Source organism: Pantherophis guttatus, chromosome 4 (assembly GCF_059756535.1).
Source record: "Pantherophis guttatus breed Tessera chromosome 4, ASM5975653v1, whole genome shotgun sequence".
NCBI lineage: Eukaryota > Metazoa > Chordata > Lepidosauria > Squamata > Colubridae > Pantherophis > Pantherophis guttatus.
This window is the reverse complement of record NC_142066.1, coordinates 45,234,485-45,247,248: the sequence shown is the minus strand read 5'-3', so window position 1 is coordinate 45,247,248 and position 12,764 is coordinate 45,234,485. Positions and strand designations below refer to the sequence as shown.

At 38.3% G+C, this 12,764-nt stretch overlaps 1 long non-coding RNA gene across 3 annotated transcripts in view; it reads left to right on the top strand.

Moving 5' to 3' along the window:
* Window positions 1-12,519, top strand: part of LOC132711818 (uncharacterized) — a 51,586-nt gene extending 39,067 nt beyond the window's left edge. For all 3 annotated transcript variants that reach the window (XR_015733780.1, XR_015733779.1, XR_009622560.2), the window contains 2 exons: window positions 11,753-11,870; window positions 12,359-12,519. This is a non-coding gene — a long non-coding RNA (uncharacterized LOC132711818). The remainder of the gene's footprint in view (window positions 1-11,752; window positions 11,871-12,358) is intronic.
* Window positions 12,520-12,764: the final 245 nt, after the last annotated feature.

Here is a 12,764-nt window from a genome sequence, read left to right as displayed (position 1 = left end):
TCTTTTTTCTGGTCCAAATCTGGTAGTCCTTGGTCAAAGCCCTTGGTCATAGGGTCCAAATCTGGGCCCTCTTTTCTAATGCATTCTTTCACTATTATTTATACTCAGAAACTGTGTAGAACCATAAGACGATCCCTAAGGATTTCAGCACAATTCCTTAATCATTACAATTATTCCAGTTTGCTCAGTCCCTCCGCTGGGATTGGACAATGGAGATTAGTAGTAGCAAGCAATTTGGTTTCAGGAAAGCTTGTGGGCTCATATAATTACAACTCCAGGGAAGGGAAATTATAAATAAAGCTATTATGAAGCCAAACTAGAGTTGACGGGCAAAAAAACATTAATTGTGCATATTTTTATTTACTAAAAACAAAACAACTCATGAGAGACTACAAATCTAAATGGAAAAATAGAATGTGTGGCTGGGGCAGGGGTAAGAAATTAATTCTCCTCCAGCCATTTTTTCTATGGATTTAGCTTGCTTTTCCATCAGAATAGAGAACATACGCAAATTTGGATGAAGTATGGAATTAGATGCATGTGACAGCTGTTTTGAACTTCAGGTTATCATATTGGCTCAGTCTACATTCGGGGTGAGAGCCGCGGTGGCACAGTGGTTAGAATGCAGTACTGCAGGCATCTTCTGCTGGCTGCCTGCAATTTTGCAGTTCAAATCTCACCAGGCTCAAGGTTCAGCCTTCCATCCTTCTGAAGTCGGTAAAATGAGGATTCAGATTGTTGGCTATTAGATACTTGCAGTATCTAGGCAGCCCACATTTTCTATCTCTAATAGAATACAAGTGGAAGAAATAGAGGCCTAACAACATTGTTATTCTATCTAAATCAACTAAATAGATATTGTGGGAAAGATTTACAGTACATATATCTGAAGACTCCAAAATTGCAAATAGCTATAATTGTATTGTAACAATATCCAGAGGTTAATATATGACATTTTCACAGAGATTAGTTTATCCACTATTTTGAGATATTTTATTTTGTTTTAATAGATTCATTTTTATTTATTCTAGTCAGAAGCAATCTTCCCTATCTTTGATGTTTAAGATAAGCTATTTTCATTTTCAAATCAAACAGTTTTATAACTTTGAAACATTTCAGAAGAATAATGTTTACTTCATTCTTGGAGTGGAATGGGAGAAGTTGGCAGAAGTAAATTGTAAGTAAACACAAAAAAATCAGCAAAAAATGCCAAAAAGTGCAGTCGCATGACTGCAGGATGCTGCCACTGGCTGTAAATGCAAGCTGCTTGCCAGGCAGCAAAGTATGGTCAAATGACCATGTGTATGTTGTGGGGGGTGGGAGGAGATCCAGCTGTCAGAACTTTGAAAAAAGATTGTAAGTAGCCCGTGGGAGATCCACTGAAATTTTGAATAGTCACTAAATGACTGTTCATTAAATGAGGATTACCTGTATTCCTGCTGAGATCCAACGAACCACAGAAGATCATTTCAAAGGACAGGTGCGAATATAGAGAAGGTGCATTTTGTATTGCCACCAAGTAGCAAATCCACATAGCATATCGTAAAGAATATCTCACAGAGATTTTGGAAGTCAACACAAATGAAGCATACAATTGTGTGGTAAACCTAATCACTGCTTTGGATGCTAACAATAGTATCTTGAATCTGTACAGATCTTTTTTGAATAGATGTGAAATGTGTATGAGGCATCCAACGTAGTGATCTAGCTGCTGCTTTCTGCTTTCAAGCAGCTGAAAGGACAATGTTCTTTACATTACATTATTATTGTTATTTGTTGAAGAAAAGAGAAGACTGATGAATTTTCAACTGCATACTGTATATAATTTTTTGTTATATGCTCATTGATTTGAGGTGCAGGTGGGTTGGAGCTGATCATGATTATCCTGCTTCAGGAAGAAAAATGTTTTGGATTAATTTCAGCACCAATTCTAATATCCTATTAGGTATTACTTTTAAATGGGAAACTTTTTTTTTTATGAAAGAGAGGGTGATAAAAGGGGAAAATGGAAGTGGGTGCTTATGCAGTATCCTAGATCTGCTTGTGTTCACACTTCTTGTCCTAGTACCATCTTCAACTCCCTGACCTCTTCTTAAATTTCTAGCACAAAGCTAGGACATCAAATCTTCAGAAATTCACAGGGATATATCTCTTAGTTGTTCCCGACTGTGCAAATAATGGGATTGCCAACAGATGACGACTTGCAGAAACAGGGATAAAGTCTGAATCAGGGCTCTGTGTGGGAATCTGGTATATATTTTAGAAGATCCATTCCAGGATGGGGGCAGAACCTCAAGTGGGTAAAGTCGTGGCCTCTGAGCCAAGAAGCGCCCCATTGTATTTCTCTGCTGGGAGCCTAGGCCTTGTTCTGAACAGAGCATGCAAGCCAAAGGGAACAAGAGAGACCCTTCTTCCCCATGCCTTCCAAATCCATTGCCCAAAGACAATGGCATCCAAAGTCTACCCCAAGGAAAATGTATGGCATGAAATTTGCAAATGCTGGAGAATTTGAAATGCTTGTCACCGAGTGACCCCAGAGATCTTGTCAGCTATAAAGACAGCATTGATCTCATCTTGCTTAGGGAATCCTTGCTATCACTATAGATTCACTGTTCAACCGTGGCTTGCTGGGATGGAGAGAACAGCTGGGAACCAGAATGTTTTAGGAAATGTGGAACATGGTATTAAGCCATGGAAGTAATAGTGGGAAGAAGCTGGAAAAATGGCAAGAGAATAACTGGGAAGAGCACACGGGGAGGAAATTTTCAGGAACTTCTATATAACTGAAAATGCAGCTTATACTGTTAGTGATGAATTGACTCCTTTTCTTGGAGATTCCAGCTCTAAGGCAGCCAATGACTCTATGCTGGGAAACACATGATGAGAAAAGGCATTTTTATCCTATTCTTTTCCAATTGCAGAAGCCAACTGGATTTAACCTTCAATAAATTAAATCATATTGACAAGAGCAGTATCTTTCATGGGACTGCAGGCAGCAGACTAACTTGGCAGGGCACAGACCGGGCTACATTGGAAAGGGAAAGATGAGCCAGAGAAATGTAACTCTTCTGAACAGGCTTCCTGGATAAGAGGGAGAGGAGGTGTTCTCTTTTCAAGCTAACTACACTGGGGAATAGTGGTCTACTTCAGCTGGCCAAACATTTGTCTGGCTAGCTCTTCTGAAGTTTTATTTCTCATCCTACTCATGCTGTCAGGGAGACTACCACTCAATTAATAATTGCTGGGAAAATAGGCCATCATTAGCAAAGGGAGGTCCAACAAAAGGCCACAAAGGCACAGTAGCACCCAACAATCCCATAGAAGGCTGTCATGAAACACTTGTGGATTTTAGGTTGCCACTACTGTCTAGACCAGTTTTTAAGCTATTCTTAAGAATTGACAACCATACTTCTTTTAGTTTGCAAGCATGAAAAACACTATCTAGAAATCAGGTTTATATGTTGCATTTATTACATTGCCTTAGAATTTAGTGGTGATGCCAGCTCTCCTCCCCCACACATCATCAATACTTTGGACTACGTTTATAAATTAGTATTTATTCTTATAGTCTTATGTTTATTCTTTATTCTATTTGTAATAGTTTTATACCATGTAGTATCAAGTATCAACTCTTTTTCTGTAATGTATTATAAAGTCTGTGATTGAGATATATATACAAACAGAATTATATACACTAACTAATGTACTGACATCAAATGGGTTCTGTAGAAATAAAATCATCAGTATGATCCAGCATGCAACACCTAAACAGAAGAAAAAATAAGAGGAACAAAACAATGGGAAAGCCATCTTGCCCTATATAAAAGGAACAACAGATAAAATTAGCAAAGTACTGCATAGACACAACATCAAAACCATATTTTGCACAGATAGAAAGATATCATCCATTCTGAGAAACCCTAAAGACAAAATAGAATTAGAAGATCAAGGCATATATGAAATCCCGTGTGCTTCCTGCCCATCAACGTATATTGGACAGACCAACAGAAGAATGAGTGTGTGCATCGAGGAACACAAAAACTCAATACAAAAGCAAGAACACACATCATCATTAGTTCAACACATAAATACAACAGGACATAATATTAATTTTAATAACACAAAAACAGTTGCAAAAATAGAACATCTCAATGGCAGAATAATCAGAGAGGCCATTGAAATAGAGAAAAGACCATATTGCATGAATAAACGTGATGACACTTCCCGTCTGCCTACTATTTGGAAACCTGCTCTCATAGATAGACGAATCTTAACACAAAATATAAAACATAGATCAAGGGTTCATCAAAAGGCCTGTATTGCCACAAATTCCAGCCAAATCACATTCCAGCCAGCCACAAAGATGAAGCCCTGCCACCTGGTGGAGAAAAACCGACCATACACCCGAAACCAAGCCAATAAATACAGACTGGGACTCCCACCAATCAGAATGAAAAGGTGGAGCCATCCCAGACTACCAGGACCAGATTTGAAATAGTAACGGCAGTTACTGCAAAAGACCCCTCACATAAGCCTGATGATGGCAGATGAGCCCCCAACCAATCAGAAGTTCAGAACACACCTCCACCCAATCAGAACACAGCCAACTCCCACCCAATTAGTTCACACCCCCACTGGCAGTTAAAAGGAGGAAACGGCTGCGATCACACATTGCTCCTAGAAGCACGAAGCCGAAAACACCAGCCTGAAGATGACGAATGAGACTTCGTCGAAACGTCGCCAAGATACTTCCAATTTTATGCGGGAGAAAACCCGAATAACCAAAGACATTGTGTGTGTGTGTGTGTGTGTGTGTACAGTTAATATTTCGGGTTTCTTCCCGTGTAATTGTGAACATATCCCTAAAAGGGTAGAAGCGACGTTTCGACAGAATCTCATCTGCCATCATCAGGCTTATGTGAGGGGTCCTAAGAAACCTAAGAAATCCTAAGAAACCCCAAAGACAAAATTGAGTTAGAAAATCAAGGAGTATATGAAATCCCATGCACCGCCTGCCCCACCACATACATCGGACAAACCAACAGAAGAATAAGTGCATGCATTGAAGAACACAAGAACTCAGTCAGAAAAGAGGAACCAACTTCTTCCCTGGTCCAACACCTCAAAGCCTCAGGACATGATATTTACTTTAAAAAGACCAGAACTATCGCCAAAACTGAACACTTTAACAACAAAATAATCAGAGAAGTCATCGAGATAGAAAAACGTCCACACAGCATGAATAAACGGGATGATACCTCCCGCATACCAGCCATTTGGAAACCCGCCCTTATTGACAAACGAGTCCCTAACACAAAGAATGACACCAGACCCACACTCGAGCCACACAGGATGTAACCACCACACATCCACGCAGAAAGCAGACTCAAACCCACACTGATGATGAGGCACGACCACGGACCAGAAGCCAGACCACAGCTGCATCATTAGCCAATTTAAACCCCTCCAATCCATACATGAAGCAGACTGACACCCACCATGAAGAGGTGGCACGGCCACGAACACGAAGCCAAACAACAGCAACACAGCTCACCAGCTCAAATCCCCCTGCTACTCAGACTAACCTGAGCACAACCAAGCCCCCACCTAAACAGAACACACACCTAGCCAATCAGAGCACAGCCAACCCCCCATCCAATCAGAGCACAGCCAAACCCCCAACCAATCAGAACACACCTCCACCCAATCAGAACACAGCCAAGCTCCCACCCAATCAGTTCACACCCCCACTGGCAGTTAAAAGGAAGAAACAGCTGCAATCACACACATTGCTCCTAGAAGCACGAAGCTGAAAACACCAGCCTGAAGATGACGAATGAGACGTCGTCGAAACGTTGCCAAGACACCTCCAATTTTACGCGGGAGAAAACCCGAATAACCAAAGACCATATATATATATATATATTTGTCTTCTTAAGTTTTCGCGGGTGTGCATATGCAAAAAATTAAAATCTCGGGTATTTTCCCACGTCATTGAACTTTTTGCATATATCTATATATATACACATATACATATACATACAGATATATATGCACACACACACACACACACACACACACATATTAGTTTGAAAACGGGCATCAGAATTTTATGTATTAATGTGTGCCAATGTGTTCACAGAAAAAAGTGACAATATTGTTATTTTATAGTTTGCCCCTTTGTGTAAATATGGTGAGATTGTGTGTTTCAGTAATATATTGTTGTGAGTCTACTGTTCTCTCTCACTTTACTCTTAGACAGGTACACAATTTTAGCTTCTTGAGCTGATGAATTTTTATCACATGTATACATTGTTGTCAGAGACAAAAAGCTACAGGACTTCCAACTGACGTTGCAGTGAGATCGGATGTGAGGAGTGCACATCCGATCTCACTTCTGTGCTCCCATGCTGAGTTCTCCCTATTGGAGAGCTCCAAAAGGCACTAAAGCCACCCTGTAGGGGTGGTGAAGAAAAGAGGGGTGCCCTGTAGGTCACGGAGAGCTGCAACTCTTCCGCTCGGCTCAGGGCTTCTTCCCTCTCATCCATGATGAGGAGAAGAGGCAGCCGTCATGGCTGTCATGAAGCTTGGACAGCCGAGGCAACAAAGAAAGTGCAGAACTGGGTGAGGTGCAAAGATGGGCAGTGACTGGAGCTGGGTGAGAAGATTCCTTTTTTATTTAGACCCTAACTTTAAAAGGAAAAAAAAAGAGAAAATCCAGGAAAAGATACTCTTAGAACTGTTTGTTAAAGCAGCGAACAATTATACAGAGAAAAATCCTAGACCTGAAAGAAAGGAACCAAGGGGAGAAAAGCTAAGACTTTTTAAAACGTAGAAAATTGGACTTTCAAACTGGGTAGTTGTTGTTTTGGAAAGGCATTTTAAAATGCTGAAATTATCTACTTGAATAATTGACTTTGCTTCTACAAATTGAATTAAAATTGGATTAAATAACTTGTTACATTTGAAACAACACTGAAACCTAAGCTGAGGATGCCACCTACTGATGAATGGAAAATATACCATACCCCTACAAGCCTGGGAAAGTTTTTGATTAGAGAAATAAACAATATTCATCTAGAGAACTGTGGTGATACTTACTGTTCTATAATCATCTACTTTATGATTACTGGAGACTCAACTGTGGGAATAAGGAAGACTCTTAAGTAAAGTAACGTGACTTCTGATCAGGTTGGATAAAAATCAATGATTTTTTTAAAAAAATCAAAAAAATCAGATTTTTTTTTATTTAAATCGGATTTTTTTGATTTAAATCGGATTTTTTTTAAATAAAATGCTTTTTAAGGAAAATATATTACCATCCAAAGGTTATTCCATCATGAAATAAAAATTAGTTTTTTAATTATGTAGAATAAGGCTGTATATATTTAATTTTTTTGGTAAATAAATTCCATTAATCCATTCACAATGTCATGCTCTTCCAGAGGTTTTTGTAAGATTATTGGGCAGTTTCTCTGCCTACAAGATATTATCACAGATGCTTGGTTTACTTTTGCAGTTCTCAAAACTGAATTTGACTCAGCAAAGATCACATGCCTCTTCTTCACAGCAATGTTATAACATGAAACGAATGGGACAAGTACTGTCTCCAGCTCATTTTTTGGCAAATATTGTCAATATCCAGTATCAGGGTCAAAACTTAAGTGCTGAGGAAGAGGAGTTTGCTATGACATGGGTATCCAGCAATCATCCATCTGTAATGCCAACTATAATAAACTTCAAAGCTAAGGGGGAACCATTCAAGAAATATATGTTTGCTGAAGATATTTTAAAGAAAGTCACACCAGTGAACTGGTGGAAGTCACTTAAGCACTTGGATTTAGAGATTGTTCAAGTAATGATTTCACTTTTAACAGCAGTAGCTTCTTCTGCAGGCGTTGAAAGAATATTCTCTTCCTTTGGACTCATTCATTCTAAATTGAGAAATCGTTTGGGACCCGATAAAGCAGGAAAGCTTGTTTTTCTTTTCCAGATTATGAACAAAGAAGAAGATGAAGATGACGAGTGAGCTACAGAGGACAGTATTTAAGTTTTTCATGTGTAGGCTGGGCTGACAGTCTAAGTTTCTTAAAATATATATATTTTATTTAGCCAAATTAGTTAACAAACATGGATGTTTGTTTAAGCAAATAACATATGCTGTAATGTTATTGTTTCAGTTGAATAAATCTATTTAAATTGTTATTCTTAAGGTAATGATTATTTTTCTCCTTCCTAAGTACAACAGAAAAGTTGTCCAAATATGAATGATTAATCTATTAAACTGGGGATAAAAAAACTAATATGAAAAGTTGTTATTCTCAAAATCTTCATCTACTTGCATATTAAAGTTATACCAGCAAGAATTAGTCTTTATGTAGAAAACTATGATTTAAATCAAGCCTTACTGACTAGTGATTTAAATCGTGATTTAAATCGTGATTTAAATCAGTTTGATTTAAATCAAATCCACCCTGCTTCTGATTTTTGGAAAGCTTCCTGGACTATCTAAATGGAACTGATTGAATAATCCTCGAATATAAAGAACTATGAGTATTGTACTTTCTGAGGAGCAAAATTAGGCTTGAATATATTGTTTTTGGACTATTGAGTAAGAGCAGGACTCACTAAAATAAGACAAGATGCTCCATCAGGGGGAAATAAGTGAAATTTCAAAAGAAATGGTGTTGATGTTCCAAAGCATTAAGGACACTATTACAAAGAATTACAGGGATATAAAGAACCTATTGCATGGCATAAATTGGAAAATAGAAAATACCCTGCAACTGATAATGAATGAAGGCCAAAAATTCCAGGAAAGAGAGAAGACAACAGAAAAAATGGAGGAAAAGACAGAACAGAAAAACCAGCAAAAAAAGCAAGAAGATGAGAAGGAGAAGATAATAAAGATAATAATGACTGATGAAATAAATCAAGGGGAAAGTACTTTAAGAGATTTAAAAATAGAATCTGAGAAACAGGAAGATACTTTTGAAAGGGAGATAGAGGCCTGGATAGATACTCTGGAGGCTGGGCAGCATAGGAGGATAGAGATGAGAGAAATCTTTAGACTGAACAATGAAGATACAGCAGTGGTGGGTTGCCCCCGGTTCAGATCGGTTCGCAAGAACCGGTAGTAAAACCGGTGGGAGGCCCTGCCCACTGCCCTAAATTTCATCGTCGATGATCTGCGCATGCGCAGAAGCTTCTGCGCATGTGCAGAAGCAAGGCACGCGCGCAAAGCGAGCATGCATGCGATCCCGTTGCGAAACGGTAGTAAAGATAATTAGAACCCATCAGATGTAGATAGAGACAAGGATCGAGGAGAGGAGTATGGGAAGCAACTAAAAAGTGAATAAGAATTGAAGTATTAAAACAGGAAAGAGATGATGGATACAAAGGAATACACACACACACAAACACATAATGATGGCCTGATTAAAAACTAGAATAGAGATAGAAATAAGAATACATATTCTTATATAAAGTAATAGCTAGATGAAAAAATTAGAGGTTGAAAGATGGTATTATTAAATATATCTAAATAATATGATTGGCACTAGAATGGCGCATTGAAACATTGAATAATTAAATAATAAAGGACTGTATTTTAATATAAATGTGTATTAACACTACGATTAGCAATGGTGGCCTGACTAGAAGCCAGAATAGAGGTAGAAATAAGAAATAGGGGAAATATTAGCAAACATATTTTTTATACAATAGAATAAAAGCAATAACTAGAGGGAAAGATTAGAGGTTGAAAGATTGCACTACTATGTAAGCTCTAATATTGTGATTGACATTAAAATATTGAATAACTACTTTAAAACAAACATGTATATTAATACTAGGATTTAATAAGTTTGATTAATGTAACAAATATTACCACTTGTCCCAAAATGAATGATACGCAGATGCTGCACTGTTCATATATTGATGTTGATGCAGGGGTGAAATGCTCCTGATTCGGATCGGATCGGGTGATCCGGTAGCAATGGCGGCGGGTAGTTTGGAGAACCGATAGCAAAAATTCTTGGCCCCCCTGCCCATGCCTACCCAATTGCCCGGTCCCCACTTGGCAGCTTGCTGCTTCTTTTGGGCTTGTTCATAGCAATTTAAAGTTAAGGAAGTTTTAAATTTAGCTGCTTTTATCTAAAAATTAAATTAAAATAAAATAAAATTATTTGTGCAGCTTTCTGAGATTTGGTGTGTTTCTGTAGTGTTTCACTCTAACTACACAAACACACAAAATCTCACAAAGCTGTATGTGGCATTTTGTGTGGAAAAAGTGTGAAAGTTAGTTTTTCACCTTTTTGTGGCTGTGTGAGGTTCCTGCTTGTTGCAAGGGCCATTTTGGGTGAAGTGCAGCTGCTTTTACATTGTCAGTTGTGTTGTGTTGTGTGTATGTAAAGTGTAAAAGTTGGTTTTTGGTACCTCTTACTGTTTTGTGTACTTCGTTTATTATTTTTATTATTTATTATTATTATTGGCCATGCTCACCCAGTCACCTGACCACCAAGCCATGCCCACCAAGCCACCTGACCACCAATTAAGCCACACCCACAGAACGGGTAGGGAAATATTTTTAGATTTCACCCTGTGTTAATGTATACGTTAAAAATAAAAATCCAAAAAAAAAAAACGGGGGGGGGGGAGAGAAGAGACCAAAAGCTAAAACATAGCTATTTCACAGTGACATTAAAACCAGAATATGCTTTATTCTACAGCAGTAACATGAGACAGATTCCCTCTTGATGATTACTGAAAATTGGTCAGATTTGTACTTATAAATAAATAATATGGTTCATCTTTCCCCTTTGATCCTCTTTCTGTAGAACAGGTTTGAATCAAGCACCTCATAGATACATTTCATTGCATTTACTTCATTCTTTCCTCTACTTTCAAAGCTTACCTGCAAAAGTGTGAAGCAAAGAATGAACTCCAAAAATATTATTATTCTAATAGAGGAATCTTACTTCATTCTCATTTAGATTGGCATTCTTCCCATTCTTGTCTCTCCTTTTGGAATTTGGTGCACTGAACTAAGACACTTCCATTTAGCTATTTTCATCTCCCAAACCTTTTGCACAAGTGAGATGTCCTCACTTGTGACTCCCAAGGATCCTTTCAGATTCACCAGTGCATCCTTTAGTTGGCTAGTGAGTACCACAAAAAATAATCCAACCATGGACCGCTTACTCCTGTTTATTTATTTATTTATTGGTTCGATTTATATATGCCGCCCTTTTCCGGAGACTCAGGGCGGCTTAAAATGCGTTAAGCAATAGCCTTCATACTTTTGTATATACCTGCTTAGTAGGGCTCCCCCCCCTCCAAGTGGTGTTCTTTTTTATACAAAGTCAGCTTATTTCCCCCATAAACCGGGTCTTCATTTTACCTACCTCTAAAGGATGGAAGGCTGAGTCAACCTTGAGCCTGGTGAGATTTGAACTTGCAGTAATTGCAGGCAGCTGGTGTTACTTAACAGTGCTTTAGTCTGCTGCGCCACCAAGTAGTAGTTGTTACTACTTTGCTCTGTTTATGAAACACTGGTGAAAAACATACAAATGGCCACTGTGCATGATGCAGCAGATCCCTCTTGGTTCAACTAGGAAGGAAAGGGAATCGCATCGAAGTTTCAAAACCACTGTAGCACTTCAACATTAAAAAGGAAAGGAGAAATCTCAGAAGCCAGGATAAAATGGAAGTTCTCACTGTGCTGATCAAATTTATCTTTTTTGATATGCAGCAAAGATCCAGGACAGATTTTGGACTTTGAACCCCAATTGATTGCAGATTTGAAAAACCTCCGAAGGAAATTCCATAACCGGACAAAACATTCAAGACAAATATTTCTGGGATGAAAGGTAATGCTGGCAAGAAGGTGTTGTTTTCCCAATTGGCTTTGATCATTACAGGTAATCCTTGATTTACAGCCATTCGTTTAGTGACTGTTTGAAGTTACAACAGCATTGAAAAAAGTGACTTATGACCATTTTTACCATTATGACCATTGCGGCATCCCTGTGGTTATGTAATCAAAATTTGGATGCTTGGCAACTGGCATGTACTTATGATGGTTTTAGTGTCCTGAGATCATGTGATCAACTTTTGCAACCTGACAAACAAAGTCAATTGGGGAAGCCAAATTCATTTGATAATTGTGTTGCTAATTTAACAATTGCAGTAATTTAACAACAATGGCAAAAAAAGTCATAAAATGGGGCAAAATAGTTTGCTTAGAAATAGAAATTGTAGACACACGTTGAGGAGTACTTGTATATTTTTTTGTTTGTAATACAGGTTCTGTGAGTGGTCCATTCTGAATACATAGTTTTAACATCTTATTTTACAGGATAACCATCTGCGGTGTTAATCTGGGGCTGTCAAGGGGATCCAAACCTGATGTTGCACCGGACCTCAAATTCTTTCAGCTGACCCTATTAACATGAGCCATAACTCCCATTAGTAATTCTTCTTCGCCAGCCCTAGTAAAAGAAACAGGTGGTTGTATGAGTGCAGCAGTTAAGCAGGTGAGTTCTTGTGAAGTCTCCCATGCATTTCAGTGGCATTTGAGGAAAATGAGTTTTGCAGAAAATTAATGATCTGCCTATGTCTTGCTAACCCAAATATGCCACTTGAGATACTTACTTCTCCTTGTCCCACTTCAGCACGCAGTAATTTATGTTAATCTTGATAGTCCAGACCTCTGAGACAATATAACTATGTTTCCTAAGAAGACCTCATCTCATTTTGGGACT